General features: G+C 42.5%; 1 long non-coding RNA gene across 1 annotated transcript in view; it reads left to right on the plus strand.

Annotated features, from left to right (window-relative positions):
• Positions 1–947: 947 nt before the first annotated feature.
• The window catches only part of LOC133277377 (uncharacterized), a 52976-nt gene continuing 26405 nt past the window's right edge, over positions 948–27518 (plus strand). The window contains exon 1 of the long non-coding RNA XR_009746177.1: positions 948–1162. This is a non-coding gene — a long non-coding RNA (uncharacterized LOC133277377). The remainder of the gene's footprint in view (positions 1163–27518) is intronic.

Raw genomic sequence — 27518 nt, forward strand, 5'->3', positions numbered from 1 at the left:
AATGTACAATGGTATGAATAAACCTTCAACTGTAGGACAGAACTGAGAGATGCAGTAAAAGCAACATGTGTATGGGCAGCTCTCTGTGGTAGTGCTTTTCTCTGACAGCTCAGTTCCCTGGGGTGCATGTGTAAGAAGTCCCTGAGACTCCAGGGAGAAAGGCAGACTATTCTTTGGGAAATTATTCCTGTGCAGGATTCATGGCAGACCTAGACTTTTTTCAGACTTTTTATTTCAGAATTTATGAAGGGAGAACACTGTTTTTCAGGAAATCGGATGTTTCATGTTGACCCTCACCTCCCACAGGGGATCAGGTTGATTGTATTAATTGCTCAGACTCTGCACATAGCAAACTCTGTCTGTGTACTACAAACAAGCAAACCTATGCTCTTTAAAGCTCTGCCTTATTGTATTCATTGGCATTCAAAAGAGTGAGGATGTGAGTCTGCACTGAAAACGCAGAGACAAATTCTGAACACAGCAGTTTTCTTCTGTGGGTTTAGAGCTACTCTCTTTCATAACCCAGCAGTTCCAAAGAAAGAAGTCCGTATATTTTACCCAACAAGATAAAAAACACAGAGATTAAAGATTTGCACAGGATTCAGTCCTCTGGAGTTTTGCTTTAGGGACCACAGTGGTCTTTCTCCATGTCAAAGCCAGGAGCAGTGCACATCACCCTTCAAATACCTTCTCCTAAATCGATGTCATTTTTCCTTTTGGAGGCTGGTAAATACCAGTGGTTCTGAATTTTTATCCTCTGCTGCAATTTCTGTAGGTTTTCAACTGTGAAAACTTTATAATTTCTAAGCTCACTATTGCTCTAAGTTACTCACTGTCTGTCTTTAAAAATAGTTTCACTTATGCATTGCTCAATCAATGTTATTCTTAAATTCTTCTATTTTTGGAGCTGGAATTTTAGACTTTGAAGATGGGTCTGAGTAGTGGCCAGTGCTAAGAACCAGTGAGCTTGAACATCCATGGAAAGGGAGAACGACTGGGTGACTCTTGTGTTTGCTCTGCCGGCCAGACCTTGAAATGAGCAAGCTCACTTGTGCTCCAAAAGCAGGCCTAGGTCCAGTGTTAAAGGCTGAGCACCAGCACTGTAGTCACACCAAATCACCTGAAAACGTGAGTGGATTGGCTTGGATTTCTCAATACATAGGTACGTTTTTCTACTAGCTTCCATTTTTCCTAGGCTTGGAACTGGAAATATGGCAGAAGTGGTAATTTAGTGTGAACAGAATGGTGGGAAGCCTCAGCCTGTTTGTGTAAAGGCCATTCAGCTTGCCTGTGCCTGCTGTGGGAGGCTTGTGTGCAGGTTGAAGATTTAAATGGAAAAGTCCTTTTATGTGTGTGTACTACGTCTGGGTAAAATGCAGGATGGGCATGAACGAAGTGCATGCCCTTGTATGCATGTCTACTGCTGCTTCCAGTCCCAGGGGTCGTGTCATTTAAAGTTTAAAATGGTTAATAATGTTTTCTATTTTATTTTTGTATAAATAAGGAAGTGCCATGCACAGCCATCTTTACAGTCAGCCATTTTCAGTTCCCCTTTTTGCCTGATCTGTCCTTGGACACAAGATCTCCTGTGAGTGTATGCAGCTCAGAAGCAATCCATGGTCACTTCAGAGGCCATATGAGTCATTTAGTCAACCAGATTTTACTGGAAGACACTGTTCTGATTTCAGTAACAGAAGTATGCAAATAATGGAAAAAACACAGATTTGAAACATATCCTTTTTAGTTTGATTAACAGCTACTTTTCTATTGCTTTCACAAAATACTTCCAAGTAATTCTTTGCAGTTCCTTAGTTTTCATTTTTTTTACTCCTGATTTGTTGGTACAGCTCTGATATGAGTATGTTTGAAATCAGCATGTTAGGCAATGGTAGGATCACATCTATTACAGTAGAGAAAATCATGACTCTAGATGTAGTGATAGGGGATAGAGTATCAAATGATGCTGAAAGATAAACTTCACCACAGCTGGTGCAGGAAGACAACTGCTCAGTCACAGAACAGTTGAGAAGAATGGCTAGGAAACAGGTCTTCAGTGACTGAATTCTTCTCACTGCTTGCATGATTTTAGAGCTACTTCAGCTACTTTAATAGACCCCTGTTTGTGGAATTCTTTGGCACAGGGCAGGTTGTGCCCTGTTTTACTGAGATCCACATAATGTGTTTGTCCTATACTGCTGATACTGAAAAGCACCCTGCCCTCAGGATACAGGCCAATAATCCTTCATTTAAAATCAAAGGTCCCAGGCAGGAGAAGGGGAAGTGAGGTCATGAAAAATGACCACTGATTGACTTGAATTCCAGTGAATTCAGCTGCATTAGCTTAATGCTTCCTTTGAGGGAAAGTATGCACCATATCGGCAATGTGTTGGACTTTCGAGGGGCATTCAGTTGCACAAGATGAGACCTACTGCTTACCTCTTGGTAGCATTACTGTATTGCTAATAGCATGACTACTTCTGTTCATTTACTAGAGATCCAGATTTTTTTATCTAAAAATCATGGATTCAAACCCAGTGAATAAACCATCCGGTGTTTCCTCTGCAGACTGCATAAATAATCAATAATGTTAATCATGTGAACAGATGCTGAAAGATTTGGGTTTTCTTGCTCCAGCAGTTAAAAGATTCCTTATTAGCATGGCAAAGTGATTTTATAATGTCTTTATCAGCTCTCAGAGGGATATAAACTGGTCTTCCCATGCGTGGTGAGCATACCTGCCTACAGTGGCTGTATCAACATTGTGCCTATTGAACATCCCGTTGACTTTTACTTGTTAAAGTATGTGCAGACTAGTTGTGATTTTTTCCCAGCTTTTGGTAATTATGGGCTAACCTCACTCAAGTCGAGCTAAATTGAGTCCTGGCTATATTTCTCTCTGTATGTGTTGTAATAATCACTTCCTCCTCCCCTTGTCCATCATGTCTCCTCGCAGCATTGTCCATTGGCCTCAGCTGCTCTAGATCCCATTTATGGCAGCTTTGCAACTCACTGACAGACTGGTGCAGCAGCAGGCTGAGAAAATGTGGCAGAACCCAGAAGAGAGAAACCAGGTTTACTTAATCAGTTTCCAACTTTAATACATCTAAGATCAAATATAGTTAAGAAAACCCAGGCAACACAACCCACGCAGAAGACTCTCGGTACCAAAATAGTTTGCCAGGTTCTGGTCATTTCTAGTAGCAAAACCAGATCTATCAGCCTCTGACTAAACTGGCAATAAACGATTAATGCAAGGGCTGAATGTGGCTATATGGTGTCTTTCACAAGGATGGAAAGTACAGTTTTCCTTAAAAATGTTTCTATTTCATTTTTAACATTTTACATGTGTTTTCTCCATCAGTTTGGGTCCAGAATTCCATTTGAAAGGGTGCATCTGAAAAAGATGCTCTTTAACTTTGTTAACTTTTACAGGGTTTTAAAAACCTTCCCAAAGCAGTAGCCACTGATAAGCAGCACCTATGCAAATGAAGTACAGACCAGTTTAAAGTTGCACTGGTTATGTTTCCATTGGTTATACAACCCATTTCAATCTACAGAAGCTCTGTGTTCATTAGCAATTGCTGCTCAAGTCAACCACAGTAGCCTGAATTTCAGATGCCAGAAGTCAAACCACACTCAGACTTGAGAACAGAAAGTACAACGCATAGAGAGGTGTTTTGAAACGCTGTTTTACTGAACTTTTCACAGCAGTGAAAATGATGTAATCACTTAAGGAGTTTGAGGTACAGCATGTCAGTTGCTGAAATGCTGAAAATTAAACCACTCACACTCGTTTCCACAGACTGGGAAACTGAGGTGCAGAAAAGTGAAATTACTTGGCTGGAAGCACAGTAGCCTCTAGCAGGCCAGGACCATATCCCAGTTGTCCAAGGCCCAGTGCTGGTGTGAATTGGGAAAGGGTTGCTGCTTTCTGTGCAGCATTATGTCAATAATAATTGCAGTCTGTTGCCATTTTTCTGGTCTTTCTCAGTGGGGAGGGCTGTATGAAATAGCTGTTTCCCTTGGTGGGTGACAGTTTTCCTTACTGCTCACTAGGAGAGATGAGTTACCAGAAGCGCCCTACAGAGAGAACAGTACTTGTTGCTGGGAAGTTACACATTCAAGTATCCAAGCCCCAAACCACAATGTACTATTTGCTTTAGACAGTCATGCGATAGCGCGTTTCTTTCTGTTGTAAGCTGTTAAAAATAAAACAAGGATGCAGAAAATAAATGTTAGAACAGAAGGAGCGCCCTGACTTTCCACATAGCTTAAACAGCAGGGTGGAAGCCCTCGAAGCCCAACAAAAATTTAATTTAGGGAACAACTTCTTTTTGCTCGAACTTAAAGAAATCATCACACAATTTCCCTACCTTCTTAGAATTCATTTTAAAATCAGCCTTTTTCTGCATGTCATGTTGGATGATGATGGATGACTAGGAAGCAGCTATGCAAATCTATACTTGGCTCACGTCTCCTGTTACCACCTAACTTTTGGTTTGGTTAGAAGTTGAGCTTATGGTGGGTACTGTATCATTGGGCTTGATCTGCAAGTTCTTCAGGGCAGGGGGACAGAGTTCATTGTAATTCAAGTGAAGTATGGTGGCTAAGGGCAATTGATGGTGAACCATGTGTTCATTTGTATTCGTGCTTTATGGGACTTCTACAGTCCTGGACAGCTATATACTAAAAGCATAGAGTTCTTCAGTTAAAGTTTTGTGATTCAAACAGCCTGAAAGACTTCTGCCATCTGTGTACTGGAGACAGGGAAGGAGAGATGGGCAGCAGAAGGGACATAGAAGCTACATTTTCCCTAGGATTAAAATACCTCCTCTTTGGGTATTGTAAAATAAAACATGTCTAGTGCTGGTTCCCAGTAAGAATGCAATACAGTGAATGGTTTTCAGTAATTCAAAATAGGGATGATTGCCACTGATTAGCTCCTGGCCTCAGCACAGAAGCTGACTCCTCAGGGTAACAGCTGTACACTGTAGGTACTGTTTGTTTTGTATATTGTAGGTACACATCTGAAACCAGGCAGGTTACCTCCTCGTGGGGTTTGTATGGACACATTTCCAAGGCAAGTGACTGAAAAGCATCTTGCTCCAAAACAGGCACTTAAAGGGTTTCATGCTGTCTGAGCAGATGGAAACTGCCACTGCTACCACTTCTGCTCTGTTGGACAGAGCGCGTCGATCTGTGCAGGGAGAGAAACTACTATCTATTATCACCATGACTTACATGTGACCGAGAGGACGGATGCTGCAGCCCAGCAGGTGCAGAAGATTCCACGACGTGTTATCTCTAGCCACGGACTGTCCTGTTTCCAGGAACACTCTTCTGATGGAGGAGATAAGAGCCTGCCAGTAACTTCTCTTATGTGAAGGAGCCAGCAAAAGTGTCTTCATCAAAATGGCTTTGTAATTGCATTAGTTTCTAAGTCATGCAGAAGGAAATACAGATACAGCTGTATGTCATATCCTACTTTTTAATATATTCTTTTTAGGTAATTGTATCATCTTTGCCATGTAGCTGATAAGTGCCCAAGGAAATGGCACATAACCAGATTTGTCCAGCAAATGCAAAGGAGCAAACCCACTGAGTCCAGCTGGATATAGCAGGTGTGAAGTTGGTCACTTTTTCTCAGGGCTGAAAGGATCAGCTCCCAACATTCCAATGTGCACATGATTTGAATATTTTTTTAGAACAGGAATAGATGGAAGGTACCTTAGAGTGTATAGCAATTAGCGTGCTTAGGGATTTTCCTTCATCAGCCAACCCAAATTGGCACAAATGTGCAGGAAGTTCCATTTATGCACTATTCTCTAAAATAATTGGAAACGAAAAAGTGTTTCAGAATTTCTGCCTTGAATTCCAAGTCCCTCTCTTTTGTTGCTAGCTCAAGGTCTCTGGCATCTTTCCAAGTAGGAGCTGAGTGAACACTTTGGAGTTTTGCAAGCAGCAAGTGTGAAAACTAAGGGATGAGGGCCTTATCCAAAAGCCATTCTTTCCAGTTGGAATGGGACTTTTCCATTAGGCCAAAGTAATTAAGGCAATTGTACCACCCTGCAATGCCCATGCAACACTGGATCTTGTAACATGTAACGAAGTGCATTCATCTCTTCACAACAACATGTTTTGCCCCGTGTTAGACACCTGCACTGCTCTTGTCATTACCTATAGCATCATTCTGGGGACTATGGCGCAGGCAGGCATAAAAGGAAAAAAGAAGAAACAAGATTTACAAAGGACTTGGGATCCATGCAAGGGACCAAAAGTCATTGTTCCTAGACCACATTCCTGAGCTCCTTCTAAGCAGGCTGTGTTTGGGATTTCCGGGAGTCTGTGGTGAATGCAGCGGGTAAGGTGAGGACAGGTAACTGTGGGCATTACAGTGCTCTTGAAAAAGTTCTGATAGGGATTAGTGTTGTAAATAGGTGCTCAGGCTGCTTCAACTTTATTGTAGGTTATCACTCTGTCATTCCCTTTGCCCCCTCTTCCTCTCCCAGATTTAACTTCTGGTAGTCCCTTTGGAGTATGTCTCCTAGACACAGAGCCTGTCCATCACTTTGACCCCTGGCTGGAGTGGAAATGTGCTATCCCCAGTCTGTACTAAACTCTAACACCATGAGTCTGGCTATGCAGTTCTGCTTCTGCTTTTGAAAGCAGAATTTTTTCTTGTACACCTGAGCCAGCTCTTGCAGTGGATTCTTGCTGTCCTGTGGAATAATGGGAAGGGTTGGAGAAATAGCCAAGAGTCTGAAATACACAGCCATGAGACTTGCCAAAATGCCTCTTTGGAGGGGCAGACTAGTCCAGGTTTTCCATGGCTGACAGATCCCAAGTGCCCAGAAATTCATCCCACCCCAGAGCTGCAGGAGGAGACTCCATGGTTGCTACAGCCTTGACAATCAGCTGGTTCCATGGAGAAGAGCCACAACCCCCAGATCCTGTTCAGGCTACATACAAAAGCCCTGTGTGTTGCAAAAGGACTACAGGCCACCCTTGGTAACCCCTGATGGACAACTTCCCATCCTCCTGGCCCCACAGCATCACCCCAAACTCATAATTTCTGCTGGGCCAGAGGCCTTCTGTGAGTTATCCCAAAACACGAATGCTTGTTTTCCTCTTGCACTGAAAAAGAGACTGACAATATCTAATTGTCAATACCCCTCCCTTGAGAGACATGCAACAGCATTGCTCCTCAGGGCATATTCCCCAGTGCTGTATTTAGAACAGTTTGAAAAACTAAATTTTAAAAATAATAATCTTTCCAAAAACTCCCCACCCACCAGTACTCCTCTGCCAAATTTCAGCTTGAAGAAAATGAAAAAGGACAAGTTTATACACTCTGATGAACAGGAGTTCAAAATGGAACCTGAACATCATAATTCTTGCAAATGTACGCTGATAATGGAAAGCAGTGGTGACGGTGGCACTGTGCCCAGAGGGGCCCTTTGTTGTAGATACTTGCGGTGTTGCTTCTTCTTGCAGTCTACATTAAAGGTGAAAATGCCTGTTTTCTTCAGTGTTTAAGACTTTCCTCCTTCTCAGCTTATCAATGGAAACTTTAAACAACACTACACATCAGTAAGTCTGCACAATGAGTTTAACTCTTTTCCTGTTCATGAAACTCCCACTTTCTGCAGATGTTATTTCTTAGGGTTATTTGTGAGCATTTGGCATGAAAGACCAAGTGGACATCTGTCCTTTGCTGCTTCTGTTAAGTATTTGTAAAGGAAGAGTCACCTAAATAGATGGCATCATCTCAGTTCACAGATTTCAGAGACAGTGCTTGCCCTGTGTATGCATACTAAGTCTAAAGTGAATGCTAATATCAAATAATTTTATTAGTTTACAAACACTTGCTTTAGAAAATCAAAGGAGTTGATGAAATGTCATGACTAGATGTTTCTGTAAAGCTTACATGAGCTTTGTGCAAATTATCTCAAACACCACATAAGGGGCTTGAAATTGGGTGGAATAAGACTGGCTTTCAACCTGTTGAATACCAGGGTGGATGCTGGGTTGCACAGTACTTGCATTGATCAAATTTAGTGGTGTGAATTTTGCAGCTTGGAACCAGCTGTCTTTGTGCAAATGCTATTGTGGTACTGTAACACAGATCCACCTCAGGTCCAGGCAGCCATTTCTAAATGCTGTAGAGCATGGTTGCTATGATTTGACATTAAGTAACAGGTATTTTGTCTAATCTCATGATGAAACCATTACTGTAGATGAATTCTGACATCACTGAATCCTCTACAGCACCAGTGAAATCAGTGTAATTTAGATTTCTCTGTAAATCTAAATTTACAGTGTAAGGTGGAATTTAATCTTTAGATTTTATAAGGCTATAACAATTACCTTTTACCCATGCACATGAAATACTGCATCAGGCAAATCTATAATTAGTTAAAACTAAAACAAAGTGCATTGCTATTATTAACAATATTGCATAAAACTCTCAGTGCCATAGCTGAAAAATCAAAGCCAAGTAACAGTTCGGAGACAGTTGCTGCTATAAAACTTTTGACCTTAGTTACCGAATGTACATACAAACAAATAAACTAACCAGACAGAGATAGTCCCCTAGGAACAATCAGGATTTGCAAAATTTTGGGGGTTTGCAAAATTTTTAGCCAACCGGTAAAGTTGATGGAATAAAAAGTTTTCCTGTGTGTGCCAGCTCATTAATCAGTGCCCCTTTTCACTAGCTGAAAGGCTGGTTTGCAGATTTGCTTCTACTGAAGGCATCCGTTTTTGCATCCTTTTCAGTAAATATTGCTGACTCAAAGGCTCCAGGAGTCAGGAAGTGTTTTGCTGAAACATCACGGACAGCACTGAGTATCTTGCAGTGATAGCTCTGTGGAAGGCCATAAGTCCACTCTTGTCAGTTATGTTTTTCATATACAGTTATCTTCTTGGATATCTATTGCTTTCGTTGGCTTAAAATACTCCTATGCTATATTGTCAAATCTGGGACCCCTTGGATAACCAGTTCCAAATAAATCTCTTTAGTAAAGTTAGAGGTCTTTGATGATAAGCACTGCTTGTTCAATGGATCTTAAGTATGCCAAGTTAGTTCTCAGTATTCGTGTGTTGATTCTTCTGCTTATTGTTAGCCTCTGGCCTTGGCACACCTCGCGTCAAGTCCTGAGGATTATCTTGATGAGGGTTTGTATTCAACTCTTTGCATCAGCAAACTTCTTGCAGTCAGCTGCGATCATGTTCCAGTGACCTGCAGAAATCATCATTATTCAAATTTGCATAATTTTCTCATCTTTAGCATAATTTTTGCTTTGACAGCATACTCATCCTCAAATCTCCTTAGAAACATGTATTAGAGTCTTAAGCTTATTGTGCTCCTTTTACACACAGGGGTATTTCCTAGTACATACGGGGAACAATTCAGGGTAGAGTTTTAGAAAGTGACTACTTAGTAGTAGTGCCTGGGAGGACACAGAGAATATGTTAAGCTCGTATTCCAGAGCTTTGTTCCCAGTTAGCATTGCCTATCTAGTCTGAAAATGCGCTTTGTATTTCTTAGCCTGAGCCCTCTACCCTAGAGGAGAATCATAAATATGGGCCTCAGTCATCTGCCCTGCAACACTTAGGTGGTGCAGCTGAAATCAGAGCTGTGGTGCCTCTGACATCCCTCTTCAGGATGTCTGTCAGAATGTGTGTTTGAATAGCTATATAACATGCTGATCTTATCCCATTTCAACACACCTACTCAAAGAATATTGCAATTGGCTTACATAAGAACTAGACCAAACATTGCCATTTAGAACTTGTTCACATTGTTAAAGCGTGAAGAGAACAATCCTTTTATTCACACTTTGGTTCAGATGCTGCGGCGTCATGGTGAGGCACAAGCAAATAGGCAAGTGGATGTTAGGAAACCAGCTCAGCAAAAACTTATTTAAAGGCTTACAGGAGGTTTTCCCATGTTCAGGTGCATGGAGGATGATATGGGGATGCAGTGTGAGGCTGCCTCTGGTTCTAGAAACTAGTCACTGGGAGAGGAAGGGAAGAACCATAGTAGGAAATGAAGTGACTGTGGATACCCACCATAAGCCACCGAAAGATGCTGCGATGAAGCTGTAACCCTAAATGAGGTGCCAGCAGCAGACAGGTACCACAGCAGAAGAAAACATATTATTGTTTGGTTTGGTTTTTTTATATAATATGTACAAGGGCACTATTTCTGTATCTTTTGGGGCAAATTGTATCATTCCCTTTGCCCAAACCCTAGGACTACACCTGGAAGAACAAAAGGCTTTGGAAGCTTGGGAAAACAGTCCCACATCCTTGTAGCTGTAATTACCAAGTCTTGTAGGCAAAGATGGAGAAACACAGACTTTACTCTGGAGCAAGAGCAAAGGTCCATTTTCTGCCTTTTACCCAATAATGTTTATTTATTTATTTATTTATAATCTGAATTAAATCTTTTCACAAGCTATTTTTGAAGCAAATCACCTCACCAAGCTTGGATATGGGAGTCCTGTGAGCTAGGCTTCGAAACAGCAGATTGCTATAAACAAAAGGTTGAAGTATCACTCATAAACACGACTCTTTGCCTTCAGAAAAAGGCTGCACAAAGCAACCTACATTTTGTCCACCTCGTAAGATACACATGGAGCTTACATCAATAACCCTTTAATCATATGTGTGTCTTCACTAGCTGTGCTGTGACTTTTTTGGTCTGTATAAACTCTTCAGAGCCCTGTCTTTGTATATTTGTGTGAAATGTCTTGCACACCTACGGAGCTGTATATAAAAAATAAATCCTAATCCTCATCAATAACCAAAGAAGGGAGCAGCTGCAGGCTGTACTTTGGCTGACCCTGGCCCAAGTGAGCTATGGAGAAGAAAGTAAAACCCCTGTATATGGCACTGTGAAGCAGGAGACAAGTGTCCCAGCTCCTGTCTGAAACGATCTGCGTAACTCCAATGCTGCAAAACCACAGAGGGTTTTTCCTCCCATCAGTAAGAGGGTGTCACACCAAGAGTCTCCCTGTTTGCAGATCCTTGTGGCTCACACTGTTTATGAAGTGCTGGGCAAAGCACATGCATGGGTAGGTGCAAAACCAGGAGGATGGGCACTGGGACTATCTCTGGCTGGGGAGTGGAAGAGGAAGGATGACTCTGCCACCTGACACAGCTCTGAGGATATGAGTGCCACTTCTTCATAAGGCATCACTTTGTTGTAGCCAAACTTCCCCATACAGCCATTTCCACAGGCTGCTCTGCATGATGCTGAGATTCCTGGGACAGCACAAGGTGTAAATTTGCTCTACTTTGTTTTTACTGCCTGCCAATCTTTGGCTGTTTTCATTCCTCACAGGGATAGTGGATATGTACAATTTCACATGTTCCACCACAGCTGAATTTTCAATACAAATCCCCACTTTACAGCTCTCTTGTGCTCTCGAAGATGAAAAATTATGTTCTTGCTAGTTTAACCCATGTAAACTTCATCATAATCCCAGTTTGGGAGAGAATTAATAAATCCCAGTGCATATTTCCTGGGAAGGAATTCTGGTCTGTTTTCAAGGCAATGATGCAATCTCACTGATGGAGTGAGAATAACTTTTCCTTCAGTCCACACCTTGGGCTGCACATTAGTTATGTAGAACAAGTGAAGTATTCCCAAGAACACCAACAGAAGGGCAGTAATTTTCTCTGTTTCCTTTTCCCGCCATTCTTAAATCTTCCCTGTTCTCCCTTTCAGCTTTTAAAACAGCATGTATCGGTTTATTTTAAAACTTGAATCCTTCCATTAGACCTCTTCTGATGGCTACATACCTGTCTTCCTTCTGCCTGCTGCCCTAAAGATAATGCTGTGATCATGCCAGCAGCAGTTGATGGGGGACCCGCCTGTAGGACGGGATGAATTGGCAGTGTGGGGAGCACCAAAGTGGCACCACTACCTGAGAAGTAATGCAAATTTCTAGCTCTTTAGTTTTAAAAACATTGCTTTGTCTCTAAACCAGTCTGAAGTTAATAGCTGTCCTGCAGAATAGCCTTGCTAGCAAGGAGTAGTGACACTTGTAGAGAGGTCCAAGTTTACGAAGTTTTCCCTTCTCTGATGTGTCTTTCCCAATGCCCTTGTTTTCCTTTTCCCCTAGGAAGGAAGTAATTCAACACTGATCTCTTTAGGCTGCATCCAAAATGCCACAGATCTATCAGGAACCATGGACAATCTATCTTCAGACAAACTGGTTTTGGTTCTTTTTTTTAACAAAAATATTTATTCAGCTTCTCAAAGACTTAAGGAGGAGGCAGTGTTTATATGACAAGGTAACTTTTAGTAACTTTGGTTAGGGAAGTAGCTCACCAGTAGAGTTTTGAACTATTTTGAGGTTTTCTGTGGTCTGAACTGGCTTGTTGTGCTGTGGGTTGTTATTAGTGCCTTTGTTGCACAGCTTTTACTCTCTGTTTCCTAGTCTAATCTGTGCACTGGCTTTCACTTTGGGATAAATCTGAACTACAGTTTAGAACATGAAATTGAACTCTGTGTATTATTTGTTTGGCTTATTTCTTTGTTGTGAAACAATCAGTACCTGACTCATGTTGTAAACATTGTATTTTATTAAAATCTATATCAAATAATATGCAATTTAAGTAATTTGAGATCAGTATTACCCACTGGCATGTTCCTGCTGCCTAGTGGTCTTCAATTGCTGTTCACTAGCCAAAACCCCCTTAGGCCTTACTTGCTCTTTCAGTTTTCTTATGTCGTGTCCTCGGGATGCAGGTGGTCAGTGGAGGACAGCATAAAGCCATATGTAGCAGAAGACTTCTTTGCTGTCATTTACTATAGTGGCAAAGGCCATATGGGTTGTCTCCTGACAAGGAGACACACTGCTGTTATGTGGAGCTTGCCTCATCTAAGAAATACTGGGATTTTGTGAAAATAAGTGGAAAACCAAGAATTCATAGTTGAAACTAAGCTGGAAGTGAAAAGTTAATTTATTGTTAATTTTGTATAAAATGCTGCCGGCAGCATCTTTTGAAGCAGAGTCTACTAGGGATAGCCTAAATCAGCTAATGGGCCTAATCAGAATTAGCTAAGGCACAAATTCTGCTTTAAATCAAAGTTTTCACTGGTTTAACTGACCTGGTACAAGTTTGCGTGGAGCTGAATACAAAGTAAAAGATGTTTGCTACTGCTATATGCATGCTACCACTGGTAGTTTAGATTGTGTGAGGACAGATTTTAAAAACCATGACTGATTTTTACTTTTGATCCTCATATATGTTGCTTTTTTGTTTTACATGCCATCTGCGCTAATGACCTTAAGAGAAAAATGAAAGGCTCTTGTGGGAAGTAACAAAGCTGGACAGCCAGCGTGCCTTGGAGAGGCCACTGTGTTGCACCCCATAGCTCATTAGAGTTCAAATGAGAAGAAATGAATTGAAATGGAAAATACAATCCAAAATGCTGAAAAGGAAGGAGTTATTTAGACTGAGTTATGGGGACAGTTTCATCTGGTGGGTGAGTGCTACTAATAAAAATGCTCACAGCATCACAGTTCTACTGAGAGGAAATTCATGTTGTTGTTTGTGCCCTTTCTGTCATTGCATTGTATGATTAGGCTACTGAATAAGTGTATTTTCTTGGCATTAGAGTTCATGAAAACCATAACTGAATGCTTGATGATTCAATAGGAGTAGGTTTCAAAGTGAGCAAAATGAAAATTAGGGTGACAATGGGACTTTGAATTTCACATTGTGTGTTTGGATAGGTCCCTGGGAATGTATAATGCAAAATGGATCAGTGACAGATCAGCACTAAATTATCAAAATAATTTGCCCAAGCTCTAAAATATGCAATCTGCAAATCTGATTTCCTGTGGAGGCTTTCACTGTTGTTTACAGCTGTACTGTAAAGCATATATGGATGTACAACAAGAGAGTCATCTGGCCTTAAATGAAGTCGATTGTTTGGCTCAGGAGTGTAGTAAAACTGTCAGCCAAACTCTGCCATTGAACACTGAATTACCTATACTTGTGACAGCAGCTTGTCAGTGATTTCTAGTAAAAACTCCTGGAGGCCCAATAATTGTAAAAATGCTGAAAGAGAATTTTCACCTTCATTAGGAATCAGAAATGGGTTGCATATTAGTGGGCTATAGTCAAACTACATATTGCACAGATCTGCCCCTTTGCTGTGCATACTGCTTGCCTTGCTTTGCCATCTCGTTGCATCCCATGCCATCCCATCCCATCCCCTCCCATCCCATCCCATCCCTCTATAATGCATGATCCACCCTTGGCACCACCATTTCACTGCTGTTTCAGCTAGAAGGATGTGTTGGGAGCTGTAAGTATCGTTATTTTAGTTAGCAGAGGTGAGAGCTATAATGGGACCCCTCGCACAGGCACGCTGCCGTTTCTTATGAAGCTCGCAGGTGAAAAGATACCCCAGTGGAAATGGGGGGGGGAGTGGAGTGGTGGGTTCATCCATCTTCAGGCAGAGGGAGGAGGTGACTCCAGCCTCCCATAACTCAAACAAGTGCTGTAACCACAGAGCTAGTGAAGGGAAAGAGAGAGTTATTTTCCTGACACTCTTGTCCTTCCTTGGTGTCTGTGACTCTAGATGTGTTTTACTGGAAGGTGTGCTCAGGGTTGCAGGTTCTGCTGGATGGTTGTGCTCTTAAAAGTCAGCGTTACAATGGTCTTTTGTGGATCTAGTGCTTGGAAGTGTGAATCTTGTTTGCAAAAGTGATTTAAGTGATCAAGTGCCTAAGAGTGCTCCAAACCACCAGAAAAAATACTTCTTGTCCCAAGCCCTTAGGAGTACCTGTAGCAAATTTTCATCAAGACAGGTAAGAGTATGCCCTATGCCATAGAGCTTAGTCTCAGCAAAGCAGACAACAGGTACTCAAGAGATAAGAGAGGGGATTCTAAATCTATATTATTTATTTATATTTATTTTCTTTCACTTGTCTACATCTGAGTGCCTCTCAAAAATTTAAGGGTGTCATTTAGAAAGATAACAGTGATACCAGTGCTGTAACAGTCGTTGCTCTTTTCATGTGTTTCTCCATTAATCCTCAAAACTCCCTTCATACTATTCATTCAGCCTCTGAAAATAAGATTTTAAACTTGATCAAAGAGCTTATGAAGGAAGCAAATGCCTTCAAAAGAGGATGAGCCCCGTAAGTGTCAGCTGTGATTCATTAGGTTTTTAGAGACGCATAATCGAGCTGCCGAGGATAGGGAAAATTTCCATAACAGCAACAGTACTAAAATGAGACTGGAAGAGTTGTCATCATTGTTTGAACAGACACAACCCCTAAGCAGATCACTACTAATTTCTAGACTCATTGCAGTGCTTGAGGCACAAAGCCCCTCAGCCACCTCTTTCCCTTCAATTTCTCCATCATAGTGGAATTTAAATAGCTTGTTCCTCTCAGACAATAGATTTGTCTTTCTTCCACTAATAACGTATTTATTATAAGTCATATTTCTGCTAAAAGAGAAGGGTCTTGATTCAAAAAGGGCAGCGGTCAAATTTTCTCTACTAGACAGGCAGAATTCCTTTTAAGGAATGAAACTGAGTATATTTCAGATATTTACATAACAGCCAGACTTGCCTTCAGAGGAAATTTAATAATTTCAGGAACAAATTATTTTCAATTTAATTGCTGCTCATCTATCTATCTATCTATCTATCTATCTATCTATCTATCTATCTACCTATCTATCAATCTATCTACCTATCTACCTACCTAACTGCCTCTCTACCTACCTAATACCTACCTATCTACCTGCCTATCTATCATCTATCTTTCTAATTACAAAGGATTTTCTAAACACAACAGGATGGCTGCAGCCTTTAAGACTTGATTCAGCTGCAGGAACAAAGCACAAAGTTTAGTGGTGGGCTCATAAAGACCATGCTTCTCAGCCTGGAAGTGTTAATCTTACCTGAGATACTGTGGTGAGTCTCCTGGGAGCTACTCAAGTTTTTAAAGTGCTAATTACATATATTCTCTTGATGTCATTTCCAGCAAGGAAACAGTTGGGAATCTTTTGTTGAGTTGGGGATTGCACTGAATTGAGTTAAAGTCAAGATACTGTTTCAATATCCCTGTTCTTATGTGTGTTGGCTAATGCACAGGGATGGAGGAATGACAGCATGCACTTTACAGCCAGCAGTCTGTGGTTTACGCCCCATAAGCTGTAGATCACCCACATTTCTGTTTGAGGCAAGCCTCAGCAAATTCAGACTTGCAGGGTTTCTTTGTATGGTTCACAGTTCCAACCTGCTGAGTCCTGTTGGGGTGTTCAGGCTCATGTGAACTAGGAAATATCCAACTGATGTCAAAAGGAAACAAAAAATAATTCATTTGGAATCTGATCCAAAATTTACTGAAGCCAGTGCTAGAGCTTCATGACTTCATGACAGCTTTTTGGTCAGATGTGTCTTCTGTAATGTAACCAGTGATGTTCACCTCCCTGTGTGCCTGTCTGAATGCATTTCCGTCATCTAAGTTAAGCAGGAAAGATCTTTCCAGGGCAATCTCCTGGGCTATGAAGGTCTGCAGTAGAATTCCCTTTTTCTATTGATTTTGTGGTCAGATATAACCTGTTAAAACATAGGCTGAGGGCATTTGAACACAATGCTAGCTGGAAGAGCGAGTTGATAGCAAGATCCCAAAGTCTTCAGGGTTGGAAGCAAAACGCTACCTAAATACAGGCCAAACATAACAGGGACGAGCACTTTCACTGACAAGCACAGAGAGAAGGTGATGGTTTCAGCTGTTCAAGCGATGGTTGTGAAAGGGGTGATTGTTGTGCATGGGAGCATGGAAGAGTGTTTGAAGAGAGCCTTAAGGCTGCTCCAAGGTAGCAGCAGTGAAGGTTTAGGTTCTTGTGACTAATCCCTCAATTGTCAAAGATTTTACTTGTAAACATGCTTGCTGGTGACTACTTTGAATTCAGTCCTGGTAGGTTAGTTCAGGGGAGCTTAGTATCTGTCCCACCTCCCCCTCCAACAGCAGAGTTCTGCACTGGCAAGCTGCAGTCTGTGGTTAAGTGCTGCAATCTGGTCCTGTATGAAATACTCTACTCTTTAGGTTTGTGGTACAGTAACTTGAGCAATCCCAGCTATGTGCGCCTTGTCATATGGCACTATAAAGCAGGAACACACTTTCCTACAGTTACTAATTTTCTCCTGCAGCATAAAAAATAGGCTAGATCTGCCACTGGAGTTTGGTGTTTTCAGACTCCCTGTTGCTGAGGGGCAATACCTGAGGGGCAATTACATTAGATGTGTGAAAGCTTTTTGCCTCCTGCAGTATTTCAAAGATATTTTCCATGTATTTAACATGCTGCCAGGATACATAGGAACAGCTGTAGCAGACATCAAATGGAGGAGTCTTCTCTAAAAATGAGGTTTTTCTCTACCACCTCCTTTAGTTTGTCTCTAAACAAAATTCTTGGTCTTGTATGTGCATGTCTACTTTTGAGAAATTGTTCTTACTGCACTGGAGAAGAGGTCTGAGTGAGGCTGTATATTGTTTTGCTCATTGTGGTATAAAATTACAGATAAATTCAACCAAATATGATCAGAAGAGAGGAGCGAATATTTCTATATAATCTTTGTCAGTTGAATATGAAGCGTTAATGTTTGTTGGCTTGCTTCTCTTCAATCTGCAAAGAAGAAGGTTAGGAAATATCTTTGGTCTCATCTTTCCTGTTATGATAAATAACTGATCTGTGGTCAGAGCCGTAAAGTTCATAACCTACCCAGAAAAAACTTAGGAACAAACCACTGCTGCTGCAACATTATGTAAGGTGGAAAACCTATTTTCCTGCGGAGGGGTGCTGCTTAAAGATGATTTCACAAAAGAGGAAGCCCTTGCTGTTTATCCTTCTTGATCCAAATGTGCAACATTTCCTGTGGCCAGATCTGCAGTAAAATCAAAGGGGGTAGCCATTTTCTGTGGTCTATTGCTTCCTATAGCATACCCCTATGAGGGAGGAAGAAAATTACCATTTTTTATAAAACTACCCCTAGCCTTCCTTATCTGACTAATCAATTAAAAACAATGGTGCATTGGTAATAATCCTACAATGTCCAACTGATAAACTAGTTTTCACATCTGTCTGGCAGAACCACTGTCTATTTTAAGGTGATATAAAGCAGTTTTACATATTCTGCAAGATGGAATTTATCCTTAAGACTTTGCAAACAAAGACAGCTGATAAAATCTCTGCTTCCAGGAGGTCATCCAGTGTTTGATTGCGCAAAACAGCTAAATCTTGGGGTTTGGAAAATCAGCATGACTATTTAGAGCAGTCTAGAAATTAAGACCCTTGTTAATAATCAACATGTAGGACCCAATCTTGTAATCGTGACACTGGCATAATCACTATTGGTCTTGGGAATTTTGCATTTTCAAGTGCTGTATTGTCTTAATCTGTGCATAAAGACTCTGTGGTAGGCAGCTTATAAAAACAGAGTAGGGACAGAAAGACAGACAGATTTCAGGCCTTCTGTCAAATGCAGACAGACGCAAATGCCAGAAAGACACCGGCAGACTTTGTGTCGCTCAGGGCCAAAGGTTAGTGAATTGACTGAGAGCATTTGCAGGTCTAGGAGGATGCACACTACTGGAGTGACTTCATTTAGCTGTCTACAAGTATTTGCCAGTTACAGAAGGTCTGTGGGGGATGAAGAAGGCTGTACAGTCCTTCAGGAGTGCATGGAGTGCTATGACACAAAATTATAGTAAAAGAAACTCTTTATGTTACAAGGTCAAACACAGAGCAGTTGGCAAATGTCATAATTAAGATTACCTGCACAACTTTGTTTCAATCTCCCAATGTATCTCAGTAAAATGACAGTCTTTAATTGCACCCTGAGCATTTTATGTGTGATGGCTTCTACCTGGCCTAAATGGTATTCATCAAATCTGGAAAACGTAGAGTGCTCTCTAAATGGACTTACCGAAATACCTCTACAGGTTTTACCAAGGAAGCAAGCCATGCCTACTGCAGTAGAGCACTTGCTTTCTCCTTTGTTTTGGACTGAAGCTGTAGTCGGGTAAGGAGGAGTTTTTTTAAAAGGTCTACGTGTGTGCTCACCTGCAGCCATGTGCAGGGAATGCAGTTCTTCCCGTTTTCTTAAGCACTGAGGTAACTATGCCTCCTGGATCCTGCAGTGTGGTGACTGGCACCCCTTAAATACTGGAATGATTGACGAAATCAGTTGCCAGCTAGAGTCTTGGGTGGGTAATGCAGGAGACAGAGGCAGGATTCCTGGATTCCACTTGTGTCTGACTCAGTGTGTGATCTTCAACAGCAAAAGTAAGTCAAAGCAGGGCATGCTCTGATCTGTCAAGGAAGGCAGTTACGGGATTAATGAATGTTTGTCAAACCTAGTTTAGTCAATACTGCAAAACACAGGCACAAGTAACACTTGGGTGGTGGGTCCCATTTTATCAGGGACAGGCTGACAGAAATAAAGAGGATGCTGCAGTGCAAGGCAATGCTGTGGTTAGTCTGCTGAGAATGTATGTTCCTTCTGAGTACAGGGCTTGTGAGTGTTTTCATTTCCCCCCTTGCACTTCATTGGGCACTGCCATCCGTAGTTGCCTGAATTCATTCATTGAACCCACATACCATTTCAGCATCATACTCCCGAGTTCCCTTCCTTTTGCACTGGGTCTGTGTCCATGCTCCCCGCAGCAAAGAACAGACCCAAATAATCCAAGGACAGAAATATACACGCATGCACTGGCTGCTTGGTACTAAGTCCAATTCTTTTGAGACAGGTCCAATTTACTTTTCATGCTCTGAACAGCTTACAGGACTCACACCACATTTCTAACGTTTCCCTGAGGCATCAGACTGGCTGCCGCTGTGCAGAACAATGGGTAATCAATGCAGGCCCAGTGGGGCTGTCTAATGCGCCTGGAAGAGTGTCTACAACATGAGGTTGTTGGGTCTGATTCTTTGGGAGCACAGCAGACTCTGAGAGAAGCCCAGAGCAGAGAGCTGCCTCACAGCTCCTCCATCAATGGTCTCGCAGCAGACAGGCAAGGGTAGCAGGGCTGTTTTCCTCCTTGGATCCTCAACAGTTCCAAGGAGGAAAAATGGAAGAAAATGCTTTTTATCAGACACTGCCTGCTCAGTGGTACTGGGAAGGGTCTGAAAGACAGAATTTAGTAATGAGATGAGTGTGCAGAGCAACCATCCCACAGCTGTTTTGTGTGCATCATTGCTCCTAAAATCCAGGTGCCAACTTCCTGCCCAGAAATCAATATTCTCAGTCTGAAAATACTAAAATGCTAAAAGCAAATGTCTCAAGTCTGAAACAACCCAAACGTGGATATGTTTTGCAAATTATCATAGAAAATAGTATTTGGGTTTCATTTAGATATTAAACCTTTATGTTTTAAAATATTTCTTATGTAACTTTTTTCTTCTTGGTAAAAATTTTTCAAACGAAAATGAAACATTCAATTCCAGAAATGTTAGCATGGAAGTTTAGAAATATTAAAACATTGAAATGTGTTAGAAGTCATGAAAAATGGTGTAAAGTATTCCTGTAATTGAACTACTCCAAAACTTAGTCCAGTATCTGTAGGAATCATGGTAAACCAGAGTTGTTTCTGTATGCCGTTTCCCTGTCTTTCTCACTCACAGGTTTTTCTGAAAAGAAGTTTGTTAAGATGACTTTGTGTTACCTATTTTGCAGTAGTCAACTCATCAGTTGGAGGTTAGTCAGAGATTAGGAAACATTATGAAGTTATCAAAAAACTGGTGTGTTAGGATGAAATCAGTTAATCTTTAGCCTCACAGGATAGAAAGAGGAAATGTAATTGCAACACTGAACTGTGTTTTACAGTCATTTTCACTTAGAAAGCCCTTCAGATAATTCTATAATTAGCATGGGACATGTAACAGAGGGAATAATACCTGATACAAGAGGAAATTAGTGGATGTTTTCATTCACAAGTGGGATTTAGCTGCCACACCAATCTGCTGAAACAGAGCTCCTTTGGGTAATGAGTTGTAGTTTATGATATCTTAGGGCAACAGACACCTGGACCTTGACTGAGTGGCATGGCTCAAACAGCTGCTTGTTCTCATCACTGCATGGCACCAGTGTTTGGTCAGGAGCAAGCTATAGTCACCAAATGGTAAGCAAGAATTCAGTCAGGCAACTGCAGAATACCTTTCAGCACAATTTCTGCTTCAGTCAGATCACTGAATTAAGACCGACTCAGTTTATCACACATGTTGATGTTTATACAGTACCTGTCATCACTCACTTAAATGGATAAGAATATGGATAGAGATTAATTCCTGTTCTGTATTTTGTCTTGAAATATAAACAGTGTTTTTAAGTACTAATTCCTGAAGTATGACACTTTGTAAAAGATCTACCTAAATCTTAACAATAGTTACTGGTGCTTAGTTGAGGATTGATTTGTTCCAGCATTATTTATACAAGAAGCAGAGTGTTTCAGTGATTTCATCTCTGCTGAGAAAACTCAATTAAGTTTTCAAGTGTTCAAAATTCATGTTTTAACGCTGCGTTGTGTAAATAAAAGATGACAAAAGAAAAGATGGGTTTGTGATTCTTTTAGCAAGGTAAGAAAACCCCATTGGATTTCTTCTGTCATTTAAGAACAGTTCCTCAGAAATTCCCTGACTATGGTTTTTGAGTGGAAAACTACTGTTAGGTTAAACTGTGGTGAGAGAAATTCTGTCTTTGTAGAATATTTGTTTTTTATTGGGGGGAAAAGTGAGTAAAGCTATTGACAAAGCAATTACATTCTATTTAAAGGCTGATAATAATTTTCAGGATTACTACTTGCATTATAAAGTTGGGCTGAGGGATAAGGATATAATGGATATGTATGTAACAGGCATGGGTTGAATACTGAGCAGCTCTGGAAAGACGATAGTTTAGTACCACCACCATAAGCAATGGATGACACATGGAGTTGTGGCATACCAATGTAGGTGCCATATTTTCTGAGTCAGATGTTTCAGATTCCTAGGCTGTTGAAAACATATATGAATGTCCAGTTTAGACTCCAGCGCATCACCCTAAAGTCACAGTTTGGGGATTCAGAGCTGCAATTGTAATCAGGTAGCCAGAGAGCTAGAACCATCCTTCTGAGCCTTGTCTGTCAATGCTTCTGTTTTCTGTCTCCTGCAGGTGAGAAAACTTTTCAAGTCTAGTTTCCCACCTCTGCAACTGTACCTTATAACCTTACTAACATCCAAGATGAGCTTTTTCTTCCCTCTTTTCTTACTAGAATCCTGTTCTGGCTCTCATCCTCTCATGACCAGAAGCACTTCTTCAGCTGCTACCCCAAATATCCATGGATATTTTGATACCTGTTTTCCTTTAGTTGTCTCTTAGTTTCAACAGCTTGTAGTATCTTACCCCAACGTACCTATAGGGAGCGGTAGTTTTAATTTATCTATAGAAAAAAAAAAAAAAAAAGAGACAGCCAAACTGCTCAGAAAAGAGAATATAATTCAAAAGCAGACCATTTTCTCCTCCTCACCACCAAGCCGCAGTCATTTTGCACAGTGCTAGCAGCTCTGCTAGCAGCACCATCTCCTGCTCTTACCAGTAGGGATCCAGGTTGGCTGAGGAGGTGATACTTCCTGTTTGTGAAACATTCCAGTGTAAGGAGGGAGCACTCTCACATGGTCTCCTCTTTAGTGAGTTATATCAATAAATTCCAGCCAGAAAATGCCAACTGCATACCATTATGACCGCAATCACTCCAGCTAGAATGTTTCACATGCTGCCAGAGCTATCAGTGGAAAGAAAACGCTCTTTGCTGCTACATCAGCCATCCTTCCAGAGCTGTTCACCAACATATCCTCTCATTCAAAACTGATGAGGCGTGTTTCAAACATAATAGAAACCAGATGTTGTGTATTCATTGTATAATTGCACAGCTGAAAAGAGGTTACAAAGTGGCCAGAGAGCACTAAGCAGTAACCGCAGGAAAGTATTCTGTGAAATCTCTGCAGACCAGGTTGGATGTGGCCATTCAGAGCTGCGGATTTAGACATTTAGGTCAACATAATAGAATCACAGAATAGTTAGGGTTGGAAAGGACCTTAAGATCATCAACTTTCAACCCCCCTGCCATGGGCAGGGACACCTCCCACTAAACCACGTCACCCAAGCCTCTGTCAAACCTGGCCTTGAACACCGTCAGGGATAGAGCATTCACAACCTCCCTGAGCAACCTATTCTGGTGCCTCACCACCCTAACAGGAAAGAATTTTCTCCTTATATCCAATCTAAACTTCCCTTCTTTAAGTTTTAACCTATTACCCCCTGTCCTATCACTACAGTCTCTAATGAGGAGTCCCTCCCCAGCATCCTTATAGGCCCCTTCAGATACTGGAAGGCTGCTATGGGGTCTCCACGCAGCCTTCTCTTCTCCAGGCTGAACAGCCCCAACTTCCTCAGCCTGTCTTCATACAGGAGGTGCTCCAGTCCCCTGATCATCGTCATGTCCTCCTCTGGACTTGTTCCAACAGTTCCATGTCCTTTTTATGTTGAGGACACCAGAACTGCACACAACGCTTCAGGTGAGGTCTCACAAGAGCAGAGTAGAGGGGCAGGATCACCTCCTTTGACCTGCTGGTCACGCTGCTTTTGATGCAGCCCAGGATACAGTTGGTTTCTGGGCTGTGAGCGCACACTGAAGCCAGCTCGTGTTCATTTTCTCATCGACCAACACCCCCAAGTCCTTCTCTGCAGGGCTGCTCTGAATCTCTTCTCTGCCCAACCTGTAGCTGTGCCTGGGATTGCTCTCACCCAGGCGTAGGACCTTGCACTTGGCATGGTTAAACCTCATGAGGTTGGCATCAGCCCACCTCACAAGCGTGTCAAGGTCCCTCTGGATGGCATTCCTTCCCTCCAGTGTACCAACCGAACCACACAGCTTGGTGTCATCGGCAAACTTGCTGAGGGCGCACTCAATCCCACTGTCCATGTCACCGACAAAGATGTTGAACAAGACTGGTCCCAACACCAATCCCTGAGGGACACCACTCGTTACTGGTCTCCAGATGGACATTGAGCCATTGACCACAACTCTTTGCATGCGGCCATCCAGCCAGCTCTTTATCCACTGAGTGGTCCATCCATCAAATTGATGTCGCTCCAATTCAGAGACAAGGATGTCGTGTGGGACAGTGTCGAACGCTTTACACAAGTCCAGGTAGATGACATCAACTGCTCTACCCCTGTCCATCAGTTCCATAGCCACATCACAGAAGGCCACCAAATTGGTCAGGCAGGATTTCCCCTTCGTGAAGCCATGCTGGCTGTCACCAAGCACCTTGCTGTTTTTCATGTGCCTTAGCATGCCTTCCAGGAGAATCTGCTCCAAGATTTTGCCAGGCACAGAGGTGAGACTGACTGGTCTGTAATTGCCTGGGTCATCCATTTTCCCCTTCTTGAAAATGGGGGTTATATTTTCCTTTTTCCAGTCATCGGGAACTTCACCTGACTGCCATGATGTTTCAGATATGATGGCCAGTGGCTTCACAACTTCATTCGCCAGCTCCTTCAGGACCCGCGGATGGATTTCATCAGGTCACATGGACTTGTGCACGTGCAGATTTTTAAGATGGTCTCGAACCAGATCCTCTCCTACAGTGGGCCGAAGGTCTTCATTCGCACAGTCTCTGTGTCTGCCTTCCAAGACTTGGGTGGTTTGGTCAGAGCCTTTGCCAGTGAAGACCGAGGCAAAGAAGTCATTCAGAACCTCAGCCTTCTCCAAATCCTGTGTAGCCAGTTCTCCCGAGAGCTTCCTGAGGGGGCCTACATTTTCCCTAGTCTTTTTTTATTTGCTATGTACCTACAGAATCCCTTCCTGTTATCCTTTACATCCCTAGCCAAGTTTAATTCTAACTGGGCCTTAGCTTTCTTAACCTGGTCCCTAGCTTCCCAGACAACATCCCTGTATTCTTCCCAGGCCACCTGTCCTTGCTTCCACTTATTATAAGCCTCTTTTTTCATTTGATTTTTCCTCAGGAGCTCCTTATCCATCCAAGGAGGTCTCCTGGCCCTCCTGCTGCACTTCCTTCTAGCTGGGATGCAACACTCCTGAGCTTGTAGCAGGTGATCCTTGAATATCAACCAAGAGTCTTGGGCCGCCCTGCCCTCTAGGGCTATATCCCATGGAACCTTCCGAAGCAGGTTCCTGAAGAGGCCAAAGTCTGCTCTTCTGAAGTCCCAGGGCAGTGAGCTTGCTGCATGCTCTTCTCACTGTCCTGAGGATCTCAAACTCAACCATCTCGTGATCGCTGCATCCAAGGCTGCCCTGGAGCGTCGCATTTCCAACCAGCCCTTCCCTGTTGGTGAGCACGAGGTCAAGCATGGCACCTCTCCTCGTCAGCTCCTCTATTACTTGCAGAAGGAAGTTGTCTTCCACACAATCGAGGAACCTCCTGGATTGCTTGTGCCAGGCCGTACCGTCCTTCCAACAGATGTCAGGGTGGTTGAAGTCACCCACGAGAACAAGGCCCTGCAAGCGTGAGGCTTTTCCTATCTGTCTGTAGAGTGCTTCATCCGCAGGTTCTCCTTGATCAGGCGCTCTGTAACAGATCCCCACAGTAATGTCTCCCATAGCTATATTCCCTTTAACCCTGACCCACAAACTCTCTGTGGACTGCTCACCTGTCCCCAGACAGAGTTCCATACTCTCCAGCCTATCCCTAACATCAAGGGCAACTCCCCCTCCCCGCCTGCCAGGCCTGTCTTTCCTAAACAGCCTGAAACCTTCCATTCCAACACTCCAGTCATAGGAGCCATCCCACCATGTTTCTGTGATACCTATTACATCATACCTCTGTAGATGTGCACACATCTCTAATTCCTCTTGTTTGTTCCCCATGCTACAGCTGTTTGTATAGAGGCATCTGAGCCGAGCTCCAACTGAAGCCGGCTCATTGGCTGGAGCGGCTGGGATATCTCTACATTGCTCCAAGCATTTATTATAGGTTCTGGCAACTGACTGGGTGTGTTGGGATGGAATGATGCCCCCTCCCCCAACACATCTAGTTTAAAGCCTCCTTGACCAGTCTGGCAAGCCTCCTACCGAAACTGCTTTTTCCCTTCTTTACCAGATCAGCTCCACCAGCCCCCACTAGACCTAGCCTGTATCAACAATAGGGTGACTTGCTGCACTGGGGAAATAATAATCCCCCTGAACTAGACACTGGTGAGGCTGCACCTCGAATCCTGTGTTCAGCTCTGGGTCCCTCACTGCAGGAAAGGTATTGAGGTGCTGGAGAGGGTCTAGAGAAGGGTAATGAAGGTGGTGAAGGACCTGAAGCACAAGCATGATGGGGAATGGCTGAGGGACCTGGTGGGTTTAGTCTGGAGAGGAGAAGGCTCAGGGGGAACCTTATCACTCTCTACAACTGCCTGACAGGAGGATGGAGCCAGGAGGTGGTTGTTCTCTTCTCAAAAGTAACAAGCGATAGGACAAGAGGAAATGGCCTCAAGCTGCACCAGGAGAGGTTTAGATTGGATATGATGAAAAATTTCTTCCCCAAAAGGGTGATCAGGCATTGTAACAGGCTGCCAAGGGAAATGGTGGAGTCACTGTGTTCAGAAACAGTATAGACGAGGTCCTCAGTGATGTATGGTTCAGAGGTGAAATTGTCAGGCCTGGGATAACAGTTGGACTTGATGATCTTAGAGATCTTTTCCAATGTAGTTGATTCTATGATCTGGGAGAGGTTAACCTTCATTTTGACTCACCTCTACATCTCTGGAGTGATCTGCCAAGTATGCCCCTACGAGACATGACTTGATTCTCCAGGATAGCTGCACAGGCCCTATACCTATTTAGTCGACTGACCACAGTTGGCACAGTGCCCATGGGGCATCAGAGCATCTGTGGTGCCCTGAGCACGAGTTGCATGGCACGTAAAGCTATGAGCCTTGGTCATGACTAGTTCCGCAAAACAAACCTCTCCAAGTGTTCTGGTCACATCTAACCTTCAAATTTGTGTTTTCAATTCACGCATTCATGTGTGTGTTCAGTGGGCCGAATTCTGTAAACAGACACATGGTTGCAGTGCTTATATCAGATCTGCGTTTGGATGTGTATGACTATGCTGCCAAAATAATAGTTTATCACCATTAGCAATTGCTGTCAGTATCATTACTAATCTAGCATTATTGGGTAAACAGTATTTTTGATTACAAGATTTTTCTTCTCCCAAAGATTAGAATTTCAAGAATAGAAATAGTTATTCAGCATTTGACATCCAGCCAGACCAGTTGAATTTTCACTACAAGAAATAAATCCAGCTAACATTGAGCACAGATACTTTGTAAACGTAGCCAGATAACTCAAAACCTTGACCAGTCCCAAAGTGTAGATAATTTATAAACCTCATGCTAACACCACAGGACTCAGGGAAGAAGTTCAAGGGATACAGCGTATTTCTTGTTAGAAGCACTATAAAATAGCTCTCTGCTGATGACG

Source organism: Pezoporus flaviventris, unplaced genomic scaffold (genome assembly GCF_033815535.1).
Source record: "Pezoporus flaviventris isolate CSIRO_AGI_PZ_B2104156 unplaced genomic scaffold, CSIRO_AGI_Pfla_v1 ptg000054l, whole genome shotgun sequence".
Taxonomy (NCBI): domain Eukaryota; kingdom Metazoa; phylum Chordata; class Aves; order Psittaciformes; family Psittacidae; genus Pezoporus; species Pezoporus flaviventris.